Source organism: Engystomops pustulosus, chromosome 1 (assembly GCF_040894005.1).
Source record: "Engystomops pustulosus chromosome 1, aEngPut4.maternal, whole genome shotgun sequence".
NCBI classification, from domain to species: domain Eukaryota; kingdom Metazoa; phylum Chordata; class Amphibia; order Anura; family Leptodactylidae; genus Engystomops; species Engystomops pustulosus.
The window spans coordinates 204,907,629-204,930,505 of record NC_092411.1 but is presented as its reverse complement, the minus strand read 5'-3'; the positions used below and the strand labels follow the sequence as shown (position 1 = coordinate 204,930,505).

The window sequence follows — 22,877 nt, the reverse complement described above, 5'->3', positions numbered from 1 at the left end:
CCCGGGATCGAACCAGTGACCTTTAGATCTTCAGTCTAACGCTCTCCCAACTGAGCTATTTCGGCCTCCTCTAACAGTAAGCGTGGACACTTTTTAAAAAAATTGAAGACACAACAACAGCATAGAAATCCAACTGCATTACAAACCAGAGTCTTCTCCAGCACAAGAAAATTTCCAATTACTTCACAGGAAGCTACATTTCTTTAAATTAGTTGATAAGTATCAATATACTAGCAAGATAAAGCTTAACATTGAAGCAAGGACCTTTAGAGCTTCAGCGAGACCATGGCAAAACCTAGAGATGAGCCAGGTACTTCAAGATCTTCAGTGTAAAGCTCTGCATACTGAGCAAGGACCTGTAGAGCTTCAGCGAGACCATTGCAAAACCTAGAGATGTGCCAGATACTTCAAGATCTTCAGTGTAAAGCTCTTTACACTGAACTATTTTAGCTTCACGAGAGTGAAAAGATGATCTCCCTTTGAAGAATTTGAAGACATTCCATCGTGAACTAAATTTCACAAAGTTACAATACATTTAATATGAACCTTTCAAAAACCCAGAAACTAAACAGGGACCTTAAGCCTAATGCTCTGCCAACCAAGCCATTTGAGCCTCTGAGAAAACGTTTTGTTTTCAATTGAATTATGTCCTATATTTTTCTCAGGACATTTTGAACAATCTGGCAATTTTCAGGCAGCATGGAAATTCTAATAGACTAAGAAAAAACAAAACAAAACCGAAAGACTTTTTAAACTTTCATCAATCACATTGTTTTGGTTACCAAGCATATCCAATATTGGATTTCAAGTAGGGATGTTGAGATTTTCAATGCATCAGTCCTTGCTGGTGGTTTTAAAGCCTACTGAAAACGTTTTGGGATGGATTTAGAAATGGGTACTTTTAATCATGTACTTTCCTGAATGAGGAGCATCCCTATCAATTTACGAAAGAAAAAGGAGACTTCCAAAATAGTTATCGGTTGTTTTATATCCAAAGAAGAACATGCCGAAACCCGGGATCGAACCAGGGACCTTTAGATCTTCAGTCTAACGCTCTCCCAACTGAGCTATTTCGGCCTGTGTTGCTAGTTGTGGAGGTCACTGTTTTGGGAATTTGAAGATGTTCCACACCATAGAAATGCAAAGACATTGTGAATACAATTAAAAGAATAACAAAAATTTCCAAACCGGAAGTAAATTTTTTAAACGTGTTGTGTTGTATTTTTGTACATTTATACGGTGTGAAAAGATGCCGAAACCCGGGATCGAACCAGGGACCTTTAGATCTTCAGTCTAACGCTCTCCCAACTGAGCTATTTCGGCCTCCTCTAGCAGTAAGCGTGGACACTTTTTAAAAAAATTGAAGACACAACAACAGCATAGAAATCCAACTGCATTACAAACCAGAGTCCTCTCCAGCACAAGAAAATTTCCAATTACTTCACAGGAAGCTACATTTCTTTAAATTAGTTGATAAGTATCAATATACTAGCAAGATAAAGCTTAACATTGAAGCAAGGACCTTTAGAGCTTCAGCGAGACCATGGCAAAACCTAGAGATGAGCCAGGTACTTCAAGATCTTCAGTGTAAAGCTCTGCATACTGAGCAAGGACCTGTAGAGCTTCAGCGAGACCATTGCAAAACCTAGAGATGTGCCAGATACTTCAAGATCTTCAGTGTAAAGCTCTTTACACTGAACTATTTTAGCTTCACGAGAGTGAAAAGATGATCTCCCTTTGAAGAATTTGAAGACATTCCATCGTGAACTAAATTTCACAAAGTTACAATACATTTAATATGAACCTTTCCAAAACCCAGAAACTAAACAGGGACCTTAAGCCTAATGCTCTGCCAACCAAGCCATTTGAGCCTCTGAGAAAACGTTTTGTTTTCAATTGAATTATGTTCTATATTTTTCTCAGGACATTTTGAACAATCTGGCAATTTTCAGGCAGCATGGAAATTCTAATAGACTAAGAAAAAACAAAACAAAACCGAAAGACTTTTTAAACTTTCATCAATCACATTGTTTTGGTTACCAAGCATATCCAATATTGGATTTCAAGTAGGGATGTTGAGATTTTCAATGCATCAGTCCTTGCTGGTGGTTTTAAAGCCTACTGAAAACGTTTTGGGATGGATTTAGAAATGGGTACTTTTAATCATGTACTTTCCTGAATGAGGAGCATCCCTATCAATTTACGAAAGAAAAAGGAGACTTCCAAAATAGTTATCGGTTGTTTTATATCCAAAGAAGAACATGCCGAAACCCGGGATCGAACCAGGGACCTTTAGATCTTCAGTCTAACGCTGTCCCAACTGAGCTATTTCGGCCTGTGCTGCTAGTTGTGGAGGTCACTGTTTTGGGAATTTGAAGATGTTCCACATCATAGAAATGCAAAGACATTGTGAATACAATTACAAGAATAACAAAAATTTCCAAACCGGAAGTAAATTTTTTAAACGTGTTGTGTTGTATTTTTGTACATTTATACGGTGTGAAAAGATGCCGAAACCCGGGATCGAACCAGGGACCTTTAGATCTTCAGTCTAACGCTCTCCCAACTGAGCTATTTCGGCCTCCTCTAACAGTAAGCGTGGACACTTTTTAAAAAAATTGAAGACACAACAACAGTATAGAAATCCAACTGCATTACAAACCAGAGTCCTCTCCAGCACAAGAAAATTTCCAATTACTTCACAGGAAGCTACATTTCTTTAAATTAGTTGATAAGTATCAATATACTAGCAAGATAAAGCTTAACATTGAAGCAAGGACCTTTAGAGCTTCAGCGAGACCATGGCAAAACCTAGAGATGAGCCAGGTACTTCAAGATCTTCAGTGTAAAGCTCTGCATACCGAGCAAGGACCTGTAGAGCTTCAGCGAGACCATTGCAAAACCTAGAGATGTGCCAGATACTTCAAGATCTTCAGTGTAAAGCTCTTTACACTGAACTATTTTAGCTTCACGAGAGTGAAAAGATGATCTCCCTTTGAAGAATTTGAAGACATTCCATCGTGAACTAAATTTCACAAAGTTACAATACATTTAATATGAACCTTTCCAAAACCTAGAAACTAAACAGGGACCTTAAGCCTAATGCTCTGCCAACCAAGCCATTTGAGCCTCTGAGAAAACGTTTTGTTTTCAATTGAATTATGTTCTATATTTTTCTCAGGACATTTTGAACAATCTGGCAATTTTCAGGCAGCATGGAAATTCTAATAGACTAAGAAAAAACAAAACAAAACCGAAAGACTTTTTAAACTTTCATCAATCACATTGTTTTGGTTACCAAGCATATCCAATATTGGATTTCAAGTAGGGATGTTGAGATTTTCAGTGCATCAGTCCTTGCTGGTGGTTTTAAAGCCTACTGAAAACGTTTTGGGATGGATTTAGAAATGGGTACTTTTAATCATGTACTTTCCTGAATGAGGAGCATCCCTATCAATTTACGAAAGAAAAAGGAGACTTCCAAAATAGTTATCGGTTGTTTTATATCCAAAGAAGAACATGCTGAAACCCAGGATCGAACCAGGGACCTTTAGATCTTCAGTCTAACGCTCTCCCAACTGAGCTATTTCGGCCTGTGCTGCAAGTTGTGGAGGTCACTGTTTTGGGAATTTGAAGATGTTCCACATCATAGAAATGCAAAGACATTGTGAATACAATTACAAGAATAACAAAAATTTCCAAACCGGAAGTAAATTTTTTAAACGTGTTGTGTTGTATTTTTGTACATTTATATGGTGTGAAAAGATGCCGAAACCCGGGATCGAACCAGGGACCTTTAGATCTTCAGTCTAACGCTCTCCCAACTGAGCTATTTCGGCCTTCTCTAACAGTAAGCGTGGACACGTTTTAAAAAAAATTGAAAACACAACAACAGCATAGAAATCCAACTGCATTACAAACCAGAGTCCTCTCCAGCACAAGAAAATTTCCAATTACTTCACAGGAAGCTACATTTCTTTAAATTAGTTGATAAGTATCAATATACTAGCAAGATAAAGCTTAACATTGAAGCAAGGACCTTTAGAGCTTCAGCGAGACCATGGCAAAACCTAGAGATGAGCCAGGTACTTCAAGATCTTCAGTGTAAAGCTCTGCATACTGAGCAAGGACCTGTAGAGCTTCAGCGAGACCATTGCAAAACCTAGAGATGTGCCAGATACTTCAAGATCTTCAGTGTAAAGCTCTTTACACTGAACTATTTTAGCTTCACGAGAGTGAAAAGATGATCTCCCTTTGAAGAATTTGAAGACATTCCATCGTGAACTAAATTTCACAAAGTTACAATACATTTAATATGAACCTTTCCAAAACCCAGAAACTAAACAGGGACCTTAAGCCTAATGCTCTGCCAACCAAGCCATTTGAGCCTCTGAGAAAACGTTTTGTTTTCAATTGAATTATGTTCTATATTTTTCTCAGGACATTTTGAACAATCTGGCAATTTTCAGGCAGCATAAAAATTCTAATAGACTAAGAAAAAACAAAACAAAACCGAAAGACTTTTTAAACTTTCATCAATCACATTGTTTTGGTTACCAAGCATATCCAATATTGGATTTCAAGTAGGGATGTTGAGATTTTCAGTGCATCAGTCCTTGCTGGTGGTTTTAAAGCCTACTGAAAACGTTTTGGGATGGATTTAGAAATGGGTACTTTTAATCATGTACTTTCCTGAATGAGGAGCATCCCTATCAATTTACGAAAGAAAAAGGAGACTTCCAAAATAGTTATCGGTTGTTTTATATCCAAAGAAGAACATGCCGAAACCCGGGATCGAACCAGGGACCTTTAGATCTTCAGTCTAACGCTCTCCAAACTGAGCTATTTCGGCCTGTGCTGCTAGTTGTGGAGGTCACTGTTTTGGGAATTTGAAGATGTTCCACATCATAGAAATGCAAAGACATTGTGAATACAATTACAAGAATAACAAAAATTTCCAAACCGGATGTAAACTTTTTAAACGTGTTGTGTTGTATTTTTGTACATTTATATGGGGTGAAAAGATGCCGAAACCCGGGATCGAACCAGGGACCTTTAGATCTTCAGTCTAACGCTCTCCCAACTGAGCTATTTCGGCCTTCTCTAACAGTAAGCGTGGACACGTTTTAAAAAAAATGGAAAACACAACTACAGCATAGAAATCCAACTGCATTACAAACCAGAGTCCTCTCCAGCACAAGAAAATTTCCAATTACTTCACAGGAAGCTACATTTATTTAAATTAGTTGATAAGTATCAATATACTAGCAAGATAAAGCTTAACATTGAAGCAAGGACCTTTAGAGCTTCAGCGAGACCATGGCAAAACCTAGAGATGAGCCAGGTACTTCAAGATCTTCAGTGTAAAGCTCTGCATACTGAGCAAGGACCTGTAGAGCTTCAGCGAGACCATTGCAAAACCTAGAGATGTGCCAGATACTTCAAGATCTTCAGTGTAAAGCTCTTTACACTGAACTATTTTAGCTTCACGAGAGTGAAAAGATGATCTCCCTTTGAAGAATTTGAAGACATTCCATCGTGAACTAAATTTCACAAAGTTACAATACATTTAATATGAACCTTTCCAAAACCCAGAAACTAAACAGGGACATTAAGCCTAATGCTCTGCCAACCAAGCCATTTGAGCCTCTGAGAAAACGTTTTGTTTTCAATTGAATTATGTTCTATATTTTTCTCCGGACATTTTGAACAATCTGGCAATTTTCAGGCAGCATGGAAATTCTAATAGACTAAGAAAAAACAAAACAAAACCAAAAGACTTTTTAAACTTTCATCAATCACATTGTTTTGGTTACCAAGCATATCCAATATTGGATTTCAAGTAGGGATGTTGAGATTTTCAGTGCATCAGTCCTTGCTGGTGGTTTTAAAGCCTACTGAAAACGTTTTGGGATGGATTTAGAAATGGGTACTTTTAATCATGTACTTTCCTGAATGAGGAGCATCCCTATCAATTTACGAAAGAAAAAGGAGACTTCCAAAATAGTTATCGGTTGTTTTATATCCAAAGAAGAACATGCCGAAACCCGGGATCGAACCAGGGACCTTTAGATCTTCAGTCTAACGCTCTCCCAACTGAGCTATTTCGGCCTGTGCTGCTAGTTGTGGAGGTCACTGTTTTGGGAATTTGAAGATGTTCCACACCATAGAAATGCAAAGACATTGTGAATACAATTAAAAGAATAACAAAAATTTCCAAACCGGAAGTAAATTTTTTAAACGTGTTGTGTTGTATTTTTGTACATTTATACGGTGTGAAAAGATGCCGAAACCCGGGATCGAACCAGGGACCTTTAGATCTTCAGTCTAACGCTCTCCCAACTGAGCTATTTCGGCCTCCTCTAACAGTAAGCGTGGACACTTTTTAAAAAAATTGAAGACACAACAACAGCATAGAAATCCAACTGCATTACAAACCAGAGTCTTCTCCAGCACAAGAAAATTTCCAATTACTTCACAGGAAGCTACATTTCTTTAAATTAGTTGATAAGTATCAATATACTAGCAAGATAAAGCTTAACATTGAAGCAAGGACCTTTAGAGCTTCAGCGAGACCATGGCAAAACCTAGAGATGAGCCAGGTACTTCAAGATCTTCAGTGTAAAGCTCTGCATACTGAGCAAGGACCTGTAGAGCTTCAGCGAGTCCATTGCAAAACCTAGAGGTGTGCCAGATACTTCAAGATCTTCAGTGTAAAGCTCTTTACACTGAACTATTTTAGCTTCACGAGAGTGAAAAGATGATCTCCCTTTGAAGAATTTGAAGACATTCCATCGTGAACTAAATTTCACAAAGTTACAATACATTTAATATGAACCTTTCCAAAACCCAGAAACTAAACAGGGACCTTAAGCCTAATGCTCTGCCAACCAAGCCATTTGAGCCTCTGAGAAAACGTTTTGTTTTCAATTGAATTATGTCCTATATTTTTCTCAGGACATTTTGAACAATCTGGCAATTTTCAGGCAGCATGGAAATTCTAATAGACTAAGAAAAAACAAAACAAAACCGAAAGACTTTTTAAACTTTCATCAATCACATTGTTTTGGTTACCAAGCATATCCAATATTGGATTTCAAGTAGGGATGTTGAGATTTTCAATGCATCAGTCCTTGCTGGTGGTTTTAAAGCCTACTGAAAACGTTTTGGGATGGATTTAGAAATGGGTACTTTTAATCATGTACTTTCCTGAATGAGGAGCATCCCTATCAATTTACGAAAGAAAAAGGAGACTTCCAAAATAGTTATCGGTTGTTTTATATCCAAAGAAGAACATGCCGAAACCCGGGATCGAACCAGGGACCTTTAGATCTTCAGTCTAACGCTCTCCCAACTGAGCTATTTCGGCCTCCTCTAACAGTAAGCGTGGACACTTTTTAAAAAAATTGAAGACACAACAACAGCATAGAAATCCAACTGCATTACAAACCAGAGTCTTCTCCAGCACAAGAAAATTTCCAATTACTTCACAGGAAGCTACATTTCTTTAAATTAGTTGATAAGTATCAATATACTAGCAAGATAAAGCTTAACATTGAAGCAAGGACCTTTAGAGCTTCAGCGAGACCATGGCAAAACCTAGAGATGAGCCAGGTACTTCAAGATCTTCAGTGTAAAGCTCTGCATACTGAGCAAGGACCTGTAGAGCTTCAGCGAGTCCATTGCAAAACCTAGAGGTGTGCCAGATACTTCAAGATCTTCAGTGTAAAGCTCTTTACACTGAACTATTTTAGCTTCACGAGAGTGAAAAGATGATCTCCCTTTGAAGAATTTGAAGACATTCCATCGTGAACTAAATTTCACAAAGTTACAATACATTTAATAGGAACCTTTCCAAAACCCAGAAACTAAACAGGGACCTTAAGCCTAATGCTCTGCCAACCAAGCCATTTGAGCCTCTGAGAAAACGTTTTGTTTTCAATTGAATTATGTCCTATATTTTTCTCAGGACATTTTGAACAATCTGGCAATTTTCAGGCAGCATGGAAATTCTAATAGACTAAGAAAAAACAAAACAAAACCGAAAGACTTTTTAAACTTTCATCAATCACATTGTTTTGGTTACCAAGCATATCCAATATTGGATTTCAAGTAGGGATGTTGAGATTTTCAATGCATCAGTCCTTGCTGGTGGTTTTAAAGCCTACTGAAAACGTTTTGGGATGGATTTAGAAATGGGTACTTTTAATCATGTACTTTCCTGAATGAGGAGCATCCCTATCAATTTACGAAAGAAAAAGGAGACTTCCAAAATAGTTATCGGTTGTTTTATATCCAAAGAAGAACATGCCGAAACCCGGGATCGAACCAGGGACCTTTAGATCTTCAGTCTAACGCTCTCCCAACTGAGCTATTTCGGCCTGTGTTGCTAGTTGTGGAGGTCACTGTTTTGGGAATTTGAAGATGTTCCACACCATAGAAATGCAAAGACATTGTGAATACAATTAAAAGAATAACAAAAATTTCCAAACCGGAAGTAAATTTTTTAAACGTGTTGTGTTGTATTTTTGTACATTTATACGGTGTGAAAAGATGCCGAAACCCGGGATCGAACCAGGGACCTTTAGATCTTCAGTCTAACGCTCTCCCAACTGAGCTATTTCGGCCTCCTCTAGCAGTAAGCGTGGACACTTTTTAAAAAAATTGAAGACACAACAACAGCATAGAAATCCAACTGCATTACAAACCAGAGTCCTCTCCAGCACAAGAAAATTTCCAATTACTTCACAGGAAGCTACATTTCTTTAAATTAGTTGATAAGTATCAATATACTAGCAAGATAAAGCTTAACAATGAAGCAAGGACCTTTAGAGCTTCAGCGAGACCATGGCAAAACCTAGAGATGAGCCAGGTACTTCAAGATCTTCAGTGTAAAGCTCTGCATACTGAGCAAGGACCTGTAGAGCTTCAGCGAGACCATTGCAAAACCTAGAGATGTGCCAGATACTTCAAGATCTTCAGTGTAAAGCTCTTTACACTGAACTATTTTAGCTTCACGAGAGTGAAAAGATGATCTCCCTTTGAAGAATTTGAAGACATTCCATCGTGAACTAAATTTCACAAAGTTACAATACATTTAATATGAACCTTTCCAAAACCCAGAAACTAAACAGGGACCTTAAGCCTAATGCTCTGCCAACCAAGCCATTTGAGCCTCTGAGAAAACGTTTTGTTTTCAATTGAATTATGTTCTATATTTTTCTCAGGACATTTTGAACAATCTGGCAATTTTCAGGCAGCATGGAAATTCTAATAGACTAAGAAAAAACAAAACAAAACCGTAAGACTTTTTAAACTTTCATCAATCACATTGTTTTGGTTACCAAGCATATCCAATATTGGATTTCAAGTAGCTATGTTGAGATTTTCAATGCATCAGTCCTTGCTGGTGGTTTTAAAGCCTACTGAAAACGTTTTGGGATGGATTTAGAAATGGGTACTTTTAATCATGTACTTTCCTGAATGAGGAGCATCCCTATCAATTTACGAAAGAAAAAGGAGACTTCCAAAATAGTTATCGGTTGTTTTATATCCAAAGAAGAACATGCCGAAACCCGGGATCGAACCAGGGACCTTTAGATCTTCAGTCTAACGCTCTCCCAACTGAGCTATTTCGGCCTGTGCTGCTAGTTGTGGAGGTCACTGTTTTGGGAATTTGAAGATGTTCCACACCATAGAAATGCAAAGACATTGTGAATACAATTAAAAGAATAACAAAAATTTCCAAACCGGAAGTAAATTTTTTAAACGTGTTGTGTTGTATTTTTGTACATTTATACGGTGTGAAAAGATGCCGAAACCCAGGATCGAACCAGGGACCTTTAGATCTTCAGTCTAACGCTCTCCCAACTGAGCTATTTTGGCCTCCTCTAACAGTAGGCGTGGACACTTTTTAAAAAAATTGAAGACACAACAACAGCATAGAAATCCAACTGCATTACAAACCAGAGTCCTCTCCAGCACAAGAAAATTTCCAATTACTTCACAGGAAGCTACATTTTTTTAAATTAGTTGATAAGTATCAATATACTAGCAAGATAAAGCTTAACATTGAAGCAAGGACCTTTAGAGCTTCAGCGAGACCATGGCAAAACCTAGAGATGAGCCAGGTACTTCAAGATCTTCAGTGTAAAGCTCTGCATACTGAGCAAGGACCTGTAGAGCTTCAGCGAGACCATTGCAAAACCTAGAGATGTGCCAGATACTTCAAGATCTTCAGTGTAAAGCTCTTTACACTGAACTATTTTAGCTTCACGAGAGTGAAAAGATGATCTCCCTTTGAAGAATTTGAAGACATTCCATCGTGAACTAAATTTCACAAAGTTACAATACATTTAATATGAACCTTTCCAAAACCCAGAAACTAAACAGGGACCTTAAGCCTAATGCTCTGCCAACCAAGCCATTTGAGCCTCTGAGAAAACGTTTTGTTTTCAATTGAATTATGTTCTATATTTTTCTCAGGACATTTTGAACAATCTGGCAATTTTCAGGCAGCATGGAAATTCTAATAGACTAAGAAAAAACAAAACAAAACCGAAAGACTTTTTAAACTTTCATCAATCACATTGTTTTGGTTACCAAGCATATCCAATATTGGATTTCAAGTAGGGATGTTGAGATTTTCAATGCATCAGTCCTTGCTGGTGGTTTTAAAGCCTACTGAAAACGTTTTGGGATGGATTTAGAAATGGGTACTTTTAATCATGTACTTTCCTGAATGAGGAGCATCCCTATCAATTTACGAAAGAAAAAGGAGACTTCCAAAATAGTTATCGGTTGTTTTATATCCAAAGAAGAACATGCCGAAACCCGGGATCGAACCAGGGACCTTTAGATCTTCAGTCTAACGCTCTCCCAACTGAGCTATTTCGGCCTGTGCTGCTAGTTGTGGAGGTCACTGTTTTGGGAATTTGAAGATGTTCCACATCATAGAAATGCAAAGACATTGTGAATACAATTACAAGAATAACAAAAATTTCCAAACCGGAAGTAAATTTTTTAAACGTGTTGTGTTGTATTTTTGTACATTTATACGGTGTGAAAAGATGCCGAAACCCGGGATCGAACCAGGGACCTTTAGATCTTCAGTCTAACGCTCTCCCAACTGAGCTATTTCGGCCTCCTCTAACAGTAAGCGTGGACACTTTTTAAAAAAATTGAAGACACAACAACAGTATAGAAATCCAACTGCATTACAAACCAGAGTCCTCTCCAGCACAAGAAAATTTCCAATTACTTCACAGGAAGCTACATTTCTTTAAATTAGTTGATAAGTATCAATATACTAGCAAGATAAAGCTTAACATTGAAGCAAGGACCTTTAGAGCTTCAGCGAGACCATGGCAAAACCTAGAGATGAGCCAGGTACTTCAAGATCTTCAGTGTAAAGCTCTGCATACCGAGCAAGGACCTGTAGAGCTTCAGCGAGACCATTGCAAAACCTAGAGATGTGCCAGATACTTCAAGATCTTCAGTGTAAAGCTCTCCACACTGAACTATTTTAGCTTCACGAGAGTGAAAAGATGATCTCCCTTTGAAGAATTTGAAGACATTCCATCGTGAACTAAATTTCACAAAGTTACAATACATTTAATATGAACCTTTCCAAAACCCAGAAACTAAACAGGGACCTTAAGCCTAATGCTCTGCCAACCAAGCCATTTGAGCCTCTGAGAAAACGGTTTGTTTTCAATTGAATTATGTTCTATATTTTTCTCAGGACATTTTGAACAATCTGGCAATTTTCAGGCAGCATGGAAATTCTAATAGACTAAGAAAAAACAAAACAAAACCGAAAGACTTTTTAAACTTTCATCAATCACATTGTTTTGGTTACCAAGCATATCCAATATTGGATTTCAAGTAGGGATGTTGAGATTTTCAGTGCATCAGTCCTTGCTGGTGGTTTTAAAGCCTACTGAAAACGTTTTGGGATGGATTTAGAAATGGGTACTTTTAATCATGTACTTTCCTGAATGAGGAGCATCCCTATCAATTTACGAAAGAAAAAGGAGACTTCCAAAATAGTTATCGGTTGTTTTATATCCAAAGAAGAACATGCCGAAACCCAGGATCGAACCAGGGACCTTTAGATCTTCAGTCTAACGCTCTCCCAACTGAGCTATTTCGGCCTGTGCTGCTAGTTGTGGAGGTCACTGTTTTGGGAATTTGAAGATGTTCCACATCATAGAAATGCAAAGACATTGTGAATACAATTACAAGAATAACAAAAATTTCCAAACCGGAAGTAAATTTTTTAAACGTGTTGTGTTGTATTTTTGTACATTTATATGGTGTGAAAAGATGCCGAAACCCGGGATCGAACCAGGGACCTTTAGATCTTCAGTCTAACGCTCTCCCAACTGAGCTATTTCGGCCTTCTCTAACAGTAAGCGTGGACACGTTTTAAAAAAAATGGAAAACACAACAACAGCATAGAAATCCAACTGCATTACAAACCAGAGTCCTCTCCAGCACAAGAAAATTTCCAATTACTTCACAGGAAGCTACATTTATTTAAATTAGTTGATAAGTATCAATATACTAGCAAGATAAAGCTTAACATTGAAGCAAGGACCTTTAGAGCTTCAGCGAGACCATGGCAAAACCAAGAGATGAGCCAGGTACTTCAAGATCTTCAGTGTAAAGCTCTTTACACTGAACTATTTTAGCTTCACGAGAGTGAAAAGATGATCTCCCTTTGAAGAATTTGAAGACATTCCATCGTGAACTAAATTTCACAAAGTTACAATACATTTAATATGAACCTTTCCAAAACCCAGAAACTAAACAGGGACCTTAAGCCTAATGCTCTGCCAACCAAGCCATTTGAGCCTCTGAGAAAACGTTTTGTTTTCAATTGAATTATGTTCTATATTTTTCTCAGGACATTTTGAACAATCCGGCAATTTTCAGGCAGCATGGAAATTCTAATAGACTAAGAAAAAACAAAACAAAACCGAAAGACTTTTTAAACTTTCATCAATCACATTGTTTTGGTTACCAAGCATATCCAATATTGGATTTCAAGTAGGGATGTTGAGATTTTCAGTGCATCAGTCCTTGCTGGTGGTTTTAAAGCCTACTGAAAACGTTTTGGGATGGATTTAGAAATGGGTACTTTTAATCATGTACTTTCCTGAATGAGGAGCATCCCTATCAATTTACGAAAGAAAAAGGAGACTTCCAAAATAGTTATCGGTTGTTTTATATCCAAAGAAGAACATGCCGAAACCCAGGATCGAACCAGGGACCTTTAGATCTTCAGTCTAACGCTCTCCCAACTGAGCTATTTCGGCCTGTGCTGCTAGTTGTGGAGGTCACTGTTTTGGGAATTTGAAGATGTTCCACATCATAAAAATGCAAAGACATTGTGAATACAATTACAAGAATAACAAAAATTTCCAAACCGGAAGTAAATTTTTTAAACGTGTTGTGTTGTATTTTTGTACATTTATATGGTGTGAAAAGATGCCGAAACCCGGGATCGAACCAGGGACCTTTAGATCTTCAGTCTAACGCTCTCCCAACTGAGCTATTTCTGCCTCCTCTTACAGTAAGCGGGGACACTTTTTTAAAAAATTGAAGACACAACAACAGCATAGAAATCCAACTGCATTACAAACCAGAGTCCTCTCCAGCACAAGAAAATTTCCAATTACTTCACAGGAAGCTACATTTATTTAAATTAGTTGATAAGTATCAATATACTAGCAAGATAAAGCTTAACATTGAAGCAAGGACCTTTAGAGCTTCAGCGAGACCATGGCAAAACCTAGAGATGAGCCAGGTACTTCAAGATCTTCAGTGTAAAGCTCTGCATACTGAGCAAGGACCTGTAGAGCTTCAGCGAGACCATTGCAAAACCTAGAGATGTGCCAGATACTTCAAGATCTTCAGTGTAAAGCTCTTTACACTGAACTATTTTAGCTTCACGAGAGTGAAAAGATGATCTCCCTTTGAAGAATTTGAAGACATTCCATCGTGAACTAAATTTCACAAAGTTACAATACATTTAATATGAACCTTTCCAAAACCCAGAAACTAAACAGGGACCTTAAGCCTAATGCTCTGCCAACCAAGCCATTTGAGCCTCTGAGAAAACGTTTTGTTTTCAATTGAATTATGTTCTATATTTTTCTCAGGACATTTTGAACAATCTGGCAATTTTCAGGCAGCATAAAAATTCTAATAGACTAAGAAAAAACAAAACAAAACCGAAAGACTTTTTAAACTTTCATCAATCACATTGTTTTGGTTACCAAGCATATCCAATATTGGATTTCAAGTAGGGATGTTGAGATTTTCAGTGCATCAGTCCTTGCTGGTGGTTTTAAAGCCTACTGAAAACGTTTTGGGATGGATTTAGAAATGGGTACTTTTAATCATGTACTTTCCTGAATGAGGAGCATCCCTATCAATTTACGAAAGAAAAAGGAGACTTCCAAAATAGTTATCGGTTGTTTTATATCCAAAGAAGAACATGCCAAAACCCGGGATCGAACCAGGGACCTTTAGATCTTCAGTCTAACGCTCTCCCAACTGAGCTATTTCGGCCTGTGCTGCTAGTTGTGGAGGTCACTGTTTTGGGAATTTGAAGATGTTCCACATCATAGAAATGCAAAGACATTGTGAATACAATTACAAGAATAACAAAAATTTCCAAACCGGAAGTAAATTTTTTAAACGTGTTGTGTTGTATTTTTGTACATTTATATGGTGTGAAAAGATGCCGAAACCCGGGATCGAACCAGGGACCTTTAGATCTTCAGTCTAACGCTCTCCCAACTGAGCTATTTCGGCCTTCTCTAACAGTAAGCGTGGACACGTTTTAAAAAAAATTGAAAACACAACAACAGCATAGAAATCCAACTGCATTACAAACCAGAGTCCTCTCCAGCACAAGAAAATTTCCAATTACTTCACAGGAAGCTACATTTATTTAAATTAGTTGATAAGTATCAATATACTAGCAAGATAAAGCTTAACATTGAAGCAAGGACCTTTAGAGCTTCAGCGAGACCATGGCAAAACCTAGAGATGAGCCAGGTACTTCAAGATCTTCAGTGTAAAGCTCTGCATACTGAGCAAGGACCTGTAGAGCTTCAGCGAGACCATTGCAAAACCTAGAGATGTGCCAGATACTTCAAGATCTTCAGTGTAAAGCTCTTTACACTGAACTATTTTAGCTTCACGAGAGTGAAAAGATGATCTCCCTTTGAAGAATTTGAAGACATTCCATCGTGAACTAAATTTCACAAAGTTACAATACATTTAATATGAACCTTTCCAAAACCCAGAAACTAAACAGGGGCCTTAAGCCTAATGCTCTGCCAACCAAGCCATTTGAGCCTCTGAGAAAACGTTTTGTTTTCAATTGAATTATGTTCTATATTTTTCTCAGGACATTTTGAACAATCTGGCAATTTTCAGGCAGCATAAAAATTCTAATAGACTAAGAAAAAACAAAACAAAACCGAAAGACTTTTTAAACTTTCATCAATCACATTGTTTTGGTTACCAAGCATATCCAATATTGGATTTCAAGTAGGGATGTTGAGATTTTCAGTGCATCAGTCCTTGCTGGTGGTTTTAAAGCCTACTGAAAACGTTTTGGGATGGATTTAGAAATGGGTACTTTTAATCATGTACTTTCCTGAATGAGGAGCATCCCTATCAATTTACGAAAGAAAAAGGAGACTTCCAAAATAGTTATCGGTTGTTTTATATCCAAAGAAGAACATGCCAAAACCCGGGATCGAACCAGGGACCTTTAGATCTTCAGTCTAACGCTCTCCCAACTGAGCTATTTCGGCCTGTGCTGCTAGTTGTGGAGGTCACTGTTTTGGGAATTTGAAGATGTTCCACATCATAGAAATGCAAAGACATTGTGAATACAATTACAAGAATAACAAAAATTTCCAAACCGGAAGTAAATTTTTTAAACGTGTTGTGTTGTATTTTTGTACATTTATATGGTGTGAAAAGATGCCGAAACCCGGGATCGAACCAGGGACCTTTAGATCTTCAGTCTAACGCTCTCCCAACTGAGCTATTTCGGCCTTCTCTAACAGTAAGCGTGGACACGTTTTAAAAAAAATTGAAAACACAACAACAGCATAGAAATCCAACTGCATTACAAACCAGAGTCCTCTCCAGCACAAGAAAATTTCCAATTACTTCACAGGAAGCTACATTTATTTAAATTAGTTGATAAGTATCAATATACTAGCAAGATAAAGCTTAACATTGAAGCAAGGACCTTTAGAGCTTCAGCGAGACCATGGCAAAACCTAGAGATGAGCCAGGTACTTCAAGATCTTCAGTGTAAAGCTCTTTACACTGAACTATTTTAGCTTCACGAGAGTGAAAAGATGATCTCCCTTTGAAGAATTTGAAGACATTCCATCGTGAACTAAATTTCACAAAGTTACAATACATTTAATATGAACCTTTCCAAAACCCAGAAACTAAACAGGGACCTTAAGCCTAATGCTCTGCCAACCAAGCCATTTGAGCCTCTGAGAAAACGTTTTGTTTTCAATTGAATTATGTTCTATATTTTTCTCAGGACATTTTGAACAATCTGGCAATTTTCAGGCAGCATGGAAATTCTAATAGACTAAGAAAAAACAAAACAAAACCGAAAGACTTTTTAAACTTTCATCAATCACATTGTTTTGGTTACCAAGCATATCCAATATTGGATTTCAAGTAGGGATGTTGAGATTTTCAGTGCATCAGTCCTTGCTGGTGGTTTTAAAGCCTACTGAAAACGTTTTGGGATGGATTTAGAAATGGGTACTTTTAATCATGTACTTTCCTGAATGAGGAGCATCCCTATCAATTTACGAAAGAAAAAGGAGACTTCCAAAATAGTTATCGGTTGTTTTATATCCAAAGAAGAACATGCCGAAACCCAGGATCGAACCAGGGACCTTTAGATGTTCAGTCTAACGCTCTCCCAACTGAGCTATTTCGGCCTGTGCTGCTAGTTGTGGAGGTCACTGTTTTGGGAATTTGAAGATGTTCCACATCATAGAAATGCAAAGACATTGTGAATACAATTACAAGAATAACAAAAATTTCCAAACCGGAAGTAAATTTTTTAAACGTGTTGTGTTGTATTTTTGTACATTTATATGGTGTGAAAAGATGCCGAAACCCGGGATCGAACCAGGGACCTTTAGATCTTCAGTCTAACGCTCTCCCAACTGAGCTATTTCGGCCTTCTCTAACAGTAAGCGTGGACACGTTTTAAAAAAAATGGAAAACACAACAACAGCATAGAAATCCAACTGCATTACAAACCAGAGTCCTCTCCAGCACAAGAAAATTTCCAATTACTTCACAGGAAGCTACATTTATTTAAATTAGTTGATAAGTATCAATATACTAGCAAGATAAAGCTTAACATTGAAGCAAGGACCTTTAGAGCTTCAGCGAGACCATGGCAAAACCTAGAGATGAGCCAGGTACTTCAAGATCTTCAGTGTAAAGCTCTGCATACTGAGCAAGGACCTGTAGAGCTTCAGCGAGACCATTGCAAAACCTAGAGATGTGCCAGATACTTCAAGATCTTCAGTGTAAAGCTCTTTACACTGAACTATTTTAGCTTCACGAGAGTGAAAAGATGATCTCCCTTTGAAGAATTTGAAGACATTCCATCGTGAACTAAATTTCACAAAGTTACAATACATTTAATATGAACCTTTCCCAAACCCAGAAACTAAACAGGGACCTTAAGCCTAATGCTCTGCCAACCAAGCCATTTGAGCCTCTGAGAAAACGTTTTGTTTTCAATTGAATTATGTTCTATATTTTTCTCAGGACATTTTGAACAATCTGGCAATTTTCAGGCAGCATAAAAATTCTAATAGACTAAGAAAAAACAAAACAAAACCGAAAGACTTTTTAAACTTTCATCAATCACATTGTTTTGTTTACCAAGCATATCCAATATTGGATTTCAAGTAGGGATGTTGAGATTTTCAGTGCATCAGTCCTTGCTGGTGGTTTTAAAGCCTACTGAAAACGTTTTGGGATGGATTTAGAAATGGGTACTTTTAATCATGTACTTTCCTGAATGAGGAGCATCCCTATCAATTTACGAAAGAAAATGGAGACTTCCAAAATAGTTATCGGTTGTTTTATATCCAAAGAAGAACATGCCAAATCCCGGGATCAAACCAGGGACCTTTAGATCTTCAGTCTAACGCTCTCCCAACTGAGCTATTTCGGCCTGTGCTGCTAGTTGTGGAGGTCACTGTTTTGGGAATTTGAAGATGTTCCACATCATAGAAATGCAAAGACATTGTGAATACAATTACAAGAATAACAAAAATTTCCAAACCGGAAGTAAATTTTTTAAACGTGTTGTGTTGTATTTTTGTACATTTATATGGTGTGAAAAGATGCCGAAACCCGGGATCGAACCAGGGACCTTTAGATCTTCAGTCTAACGCTCTCCCAACTGAGCTATTTCGGCCTTCTCTAACAGTAAGCGTGGACACGTTTTAAAAAAAATGGAAAACACAACAACAGCATAGAAATCCAACTGCATTACAAACCAGAGTCCTCTCCAGCACAAGAAAATTTCCAATTACTTCACAGGAAGCTACATTTATTTAAATTAGTTGATAAGTATCAATATACTAGCAAGATAAAGCTTAACATTGAAGCAAGGACCTTTAGAGCTTCAGCGAGACCATGGCAAAACCTAGAGATGAGCCAGGTACTTCAAGATCTTCAGTGTAAAGCTCTGCATACTGAGCAAGGACCTGTAGAGCTTCAGCGAGACCATTGCAAAACCTAGAGATGTGCCAGATACTTCAAGATCTTCAGTGTAAAGCTCTTTACACTGAACTATTTTAGCTTCACGAGAGTGAAAAGATGATCTCCCTTTGAAGAATTTGAAGACATTCCATCGTGAACTAAATTTCACAAAGTTACAATACATTTAATATGAACCTTTCCAAAACCCAGAAACTAAACAGGGACCTTAAGCCTAATGCTCTGCCAACCAAGCCATTTGAGCCTCTGAGAAAACGTTTTGTTTTCAATTGAATTATGTTCTATATTTTTCTCAGGACATTTTGAACAATCTGGCAATTTTCAGGCAGCATAAAAATTCTAATAGACTAAGAAAAAACAAAACAAAACCGAAAGACTTTTTAAACTTTCATCAATCACATTGTTTTGGTTACCAAGCATATCCAATATTGGATTTCAAGTAGGGATGTTGAGATTTTCAGTGCATCAGTCCTTGCTGGTGGTTTTAAAGCCTACTGAAAACGTTTTGGGATGGATTTAGAAATGGGTACTTTTAATCATGTACTTTCCTGAATGAGGAGCATCCCTATCAATTTACGAAAGAAAAAGGAGACTTCCAAAATAGTTATCGGTTGTTTTATATCCAAAGAAGAACATGCCAAAACCCGGGATCGAACCAGGGACCTTTAGATCTTCAGTCTAACGCTCTCCCAACTGAGCTATTTCGGCCTGTGCTGCTAGTTGTGGAGGTCACTGTTTTGGGAATTTGAAGATGTTCCACATCATAGAAATGCAAAGACATTGTGAATACAATTACAAGAATAACAAAAATTTCCAAACCGGAAGTAAATTTTTTAAACGTGTTGTGTTGTATTTTTGTACATTTATATGGTGTGAAAAGATGCCGAAACCCGGGATCGAACCAGGGACCTTTAGATCTTCAGTCTAACGCTCTCCCAACTGAGCTATTTCGGCCTTCTCTAACAGTAAGCGTGGACACGTTTTAAAAAAAATTGAAAACACAACAACAGCATAGAAATCCAACTGCATTACAAACCAGAGTCCTCTCCAGCACAAGAAAATTTCCAATTACTTCACAGGAAGCTACATTTATTTAAATTAGTTGATAAGTATCAATATACTAGCAAGATAAAGCTTAACATTGAAGCAAGGACCTTTAGAGCTTCAGCGAGACCATGGCAAAACCTAGAGATGAGCCAGGTACTTCAAGATCTTCAGTGTAAAGCTCTTTACACTGAACTATTTTAGCTTCACGAGAGTGAAAAGATGATCTCCCTTTGAAGAATTTGAAGACATTCCATCGTGAACTAAATTTCACAAAGTTACAATACATTTAATATGAACCTTTCCAAAACCCAGAAACTAAACAGGGACCTTAAGCCTAATGCTCTGCCAACCAAGCCATTTGAGCCTCTGAGAAAACGTTTTGTTTTCAATTGAATTATGTTCTATATTTTTCTCAGGACATTTTGAACAATCCGGCAATTTTCAGGCAGCATGGAAATTCTAATAGACTAAGAAAAAACAAAACAAAACCGAAAGACTTTTTAAACTTTCATCAATCACATTGTTTTGGTTACCAAGCATATCCAATATTGGATTTCAAGTAGGGATGTTGAGATTTTCAGTGCATCAGTCCGTGCTGGTGGTTTTAAAGCCTACTGAAAACGTTTTGGGATGGATTTAGAAATGGGTACTTTTAATCATGTACTTTCCTGAATGAGGAGCATCCCTATCAATTTACGAAAGAAAAAGGAGACTTCCAAAATAGTTATCGGTTGTTTTATATCCAAAGAAGAACATGCCGAAACCCAGGATCGAACCAGGGACCTTTAGATCTTCAGTCTAACGCTCTCCCAACTGAGCTATTTCGGCCTGTGCTGCTAGTTGTGGAGGTCACTGTTTTGGGAATTTGAAGATGTTCCACATCATAGAAATGCAAAGACATTGTGAATACAATTACAAGAATAACAAAAATTTCCAAACCGGAAGTAAATTTTTTAAACGTGTTGTGTTGTATTTTTGTACATTTATATGGTGTGAAAAGATGCCGAAACCCGGGATCGAACCAGGGACCTTTAGATCTTCAGTCTAACGCTCTCCCAACTGAGCTATTTCTGCCTCCTCTTACAGTAAGCGGGGACACTTTTTTAAAAAATTGAAGACACAACAACAGCATAGAAATCCAACTGCATTACAAACCAGAGTCCTCTCCAGCACAAGAAAATTTCCAATTACTTCACAGGAAGCTACATTTATTTAAATTAGTTGATAAGTATCAATATACTAGCAAGATAAAGCTTAACATTGAAGCAAGGACCTTTAGAGCTTCAGCGAGACCATGGCAAAACCTAGAGATGAGCCAGGTACTTCAAGATCTTCAGTGTAAAGCTCTGCATACTGAGCAAGGACCTGTAGAGCTTCAGCGAGACCATTGCAAAACCTAGAGATGTGCCAGATACTTCAAGATCTTCAGTGTAAAGCTCTTTACACTGAACTATTTTAGCTTCACGAGAGTGAAAAGATGATCTCCCTTTGAAGAATTTGAAGACATTCCATCGTGAACTAAATTTCACAAAGTTACAATACATTTAATATGAACCTTTCCAAAACCCAGAAACTAAACAGGGACCTTAAGCCTAATGCTCTGCCAACCAAGCCATTTGAGCCTCTGAGAAAACGTTTTGTTTTCAATTGAATTATGTTCTATATTTTTCTCAGGACATTTTGAACAATCTGGCAATTTTCAGGCAGCATAAAAATTCTAATAGACTAAGAAAAAACAAAACAAAACCGAAAGACTTTTTAACCCCTTAAGGACGGAGGGTTTTTCGCCTCATTTCTCGCTCTCCAACTTCAAAAATCCATAACTTTTTCATTTTTCCGTGTACAGACCTGTGTGAGGGCTTATTTTGTGCGTAACAAATTTTACTTTCCCGTAATGTTATTTATTTTAACATGCCATGTACTGCAAAGCTGAAAAAAAATTCCAAATGTGGAAAAATTTAAAAAAAAACGCACGTGCGTCACGTTCTTGTGGGCTCAGTTTTTACGACTTTCACTCTTCGCTCCAAATAACATGCCTACTTTATTCTTTGTTTCGGTGCGATCGCGGTGATACCAAATTTATACAGGTTTTATTGTGTTTTAATACATTTTCAAAAATTAAACGAATGTGTACAAAAAAGAAAAAAAATTTTTTGCCATCTTCTGACGCTAATAACTTTTTCATACTTTGGTGCACGGAGATGTGTGAGGGGTCATTTTTTGCGAAATGAGGCGACGTTTTCATTGCTACCATTTTGAGGTCTGTGCGACATTTTGATCATTTTTTATTTCATTTTTTATGTTATGTAAAAAGGTGTAAAAGTCGCATTTCGGACATTTGGGCGCCATTTCCCGCCTCGGAGGTCACCGCCGGCCGTAACCGTTTTTATATTTTGATAGATCGGGCATTTTGGGACGCGGCGATACCTAATATGTCTGTGATTTTTACTGTTTGTTATGTTTTATATCCGTTCTAGGGAAAGGGGGGTGATTTGAACTTTTAATATTTTATTAATTTTTTTTATTTTTTAAACTTTTTTTTTTCTTTTTTTTTTCACTATCTTTTAGACCATCTAGGGTACATTAACCCTAGATAGTCAGATCGCTGCTACCATATACTGCAATACTTCTGTATTGCAATATATGGCATTTTTGCAGCACATTCATTACAATGAGCCACTGGCTCATTGTAACGAATATGCAGCTGCCAGATAGCCTCGTGTCAAAAGAAGACACGAGGCTACCATGGCAACTGATCGCCGCCCCCCGATGACGTTCGGGGGCGTGGCGATCGAAAAAAAGATGGCGGCGCCCACGCGCCGCCGTCTTTTAAACGCCGCCGGCGACTTTGCCGGCGGCGTTTAGGGGGTTAATAGCCGCGATCGGTGCAAGCACCGACCGCGGTTATTAGCGGTGGGGGTTTTGTGCAAAACGCAAAAACCCCCACCTTTGTATGAAGAGGACTCAGCCCGTGAGCCCTCTTCATACATCCCTTATACCTCTGCGCCGTAGAG

The 22,877-nt window shown here is 37.8% G+C and overlaps 19 non-coding genes across 19 annotated transcripts; all 19 read right to left on the bottom strand.

The window, feature by feature from the left end:
* Positions 1–1,004: 1,004 nt before the first annotated feature.
* TRNAF-GAA (transfer RNA phenylalanine (anticodon GAA)) lies at positions 1,005–1,077 on the bottom strand. Its single transcript has one exon. It is a non-coding gene; the product is annotated as a tRNA-Phe (tRNA).
* A 173-nt stretch (positions 1,078–1,250) lies between these two features.
* Positions 1,251–1,323, bottom strand: TRNAF-GAA (transfer RNA phenylalanine (anticodon GAA)). Its single transcript has one exon. It is a non-coding gene; the product is annotated as a tRNA-Phe (tRNA).
* A 1,185-nt stretch (positions 1,324–2,508) lies between these two features.
* Positions 2,509–2,581, bottom strand: TRNAF-GAA (transfer RNA phenylalanine (anticodon GAA)). The gene has a single exon. It is a non-coding gene; the product is annotated as a tRNA-Phe (tRNA).
* Positions 2,582–3,766: 1,185 nt separating this feature from the next.
* TRNAF-GAA (transfer RNA phenylalanine (anticodon GAA)) lies at positions 3,767–3,839 on the bottom strand. The gene has a single exon. It is a non-coding gene; the product is annotated as a tRNA-Phe (tRNA).
* A 1,186-nt stretch (positions 3,840–5,025) lies between these two features.
* On the bottom strand, positions 5,026–5,098 carry TRNAF-GAA (transfer RNA phenylalanine (anticodon GAA)). Its single transcript has one exon. It is a non-coding gene; the product is annotated as a tRNA-Phe (tRNA).
* A 940-nt stretch (positions 5,099–6,038) lies between these two features.
* Positions 6,039–6,111, bottom strand: TRNAF-GAA (transfer RNA phenylalanine (anticodon GAA)). The gene has a single exon. It is a non-coding gene; the product is annotated as a tRNA-Phe (tRNA).
* Positions 6,112–6,284: 173 nt separating this feature from the next.
* Positions 6,285–6,357, bottom strand: TRNAF-GAA (transfer RNA phenylalanine (anticodon GAA)). The gene has a single exon. It is a non-coding gene; the product is annotated as a tRNA-Phe (tRNA).
* A 939-nt stretch (positions 6,358–7,296) lies between these two features.
* Positions 7,297–7,369, bottom strand: TRNAF-GAA (transfer RNA phenylalanine (anticodon GAA)). The gene has a single exon. It is a non-coding gene; the product is annotated as a tRNA-Phe (tRNA).
* Positions 7,370–8,308: 939 nt separating this feature from the next.
* Positions 8,309–8,381, bottom strand: TRNAF-GAA (transfer RNA phenylalanine (anticodon GAA)). Its single transcript has one exon. It is a non-coding gene; the product is annotated as a tRNA-Phe (tRNA).
* Positions 8,382–8,554: 173 nt separating this feature from the next.
* Positions 8,555–8,627, bottom strand: TRNAF-GAA (transfer RNA phenylalanine (anticodon GAA)). Its single transcript has one exon. It is a non-coding gene; the product is annotated as a tRNA-Phe (tRNA).
* Positions 8,628–9,566: 939 nt separating this feature from the next.
* TRNAF-GAA (transfer RNA phenylalanine (anticodon GAA)) lies at positions 9,567–9,639 on the bottom strand. Its single transcript has one exon. It is a non-coding gene; the product is annotated as a tRNA-Phe (tRNA).
* Positions 9,640–10,824: 1,185 nt separating this feature from the next.
* TRNAF-GAA (transfer RNA phenylalanine (anticodon GAA)) lies at positions 10,825–10,897 on the bottom strand. The gene has a single exon. It is a non-coding gene; the product is annotated as a tRNA-Phe (tRNA).
* A 173-nt stretch (positions 10,898–11,070) lies between these two features.
* On the bottom strand, positions 11,071–11,143 carry TRNAF-GAA (transfer RNA phenylalanine (anticodon GAA)). Its single transcript has one exon. It is a non-coding gene; the product is annotated as a tRNA-Phe (tRNA).
* A 1,185-nt stretch (positions 11,144–12,328) lies between these two features.
* TRNAF-GAA (transfer RNA phenylalanine (anticodon GAA)) lies at positions 12,329–12,401 on the bottom strand. The gene has a single exon. It is a non-coding gene; the product is annotated as a tRNA-Phe (tRNA).
* Positions 12,402–14,753: 2,352 nt separating this feature from the next.
* Positions 14,754–14,826, bottom strand: TRNAF-GAA (transfer RNA phenylalanine (anticodon GAA)). Its single transcript has one exon. It is a non-coding gene; the product is annotated as a tRNA-Phe (tRNA).
* A 1,186-nt stretch (positions 14,827–16,012) lies between these two features.
* On the bottom strand, positions 16,013–16,085 carry TRNAF-GAA (transfer RNA phenylalanine (anticodon GAA)). Its single transcript has one exon. It is a non-coding gene; the product is annotated as a tRNA-Phe (tRNA).
* Positions 16,086–17,179: 1,094 nt separating this feature from the next.
* Positions 17,180–17,252, bottom strand: TRNAF-GAA (transfer RNA phenylalanine (anticodon GAA)). Its single transcript has one exon. It is a non-coding gene; the product is annotated as a tRNA-Phe (tRNA).
* A 1,186-nt stretch (positions 17,253–18,438) lies between these two features.
* On the bottom strand, positions 18,439–18,511 carry TRNAF-GAA (transfer RNA phenylalanine (anticodon GAA)). Its single transcript has one exon. It is a non-coding gene; the product is annotated as a tRNA-Phe (tRNA).
* Positions 18,512–19,697: 1,186 nt separating this feature from the next.
* TRNAF-GAA (transfer RNA phenylalanine (anticodon GAA)) lies at positions 19,698–19,770 on the bottom strand. The gene has a single exon. It is a non-coding gene; the product is annotated as a tRNA-Phe (tRNA).
* Positions 19,771–22,877: the final 3,107 nt, after the last annotated feature.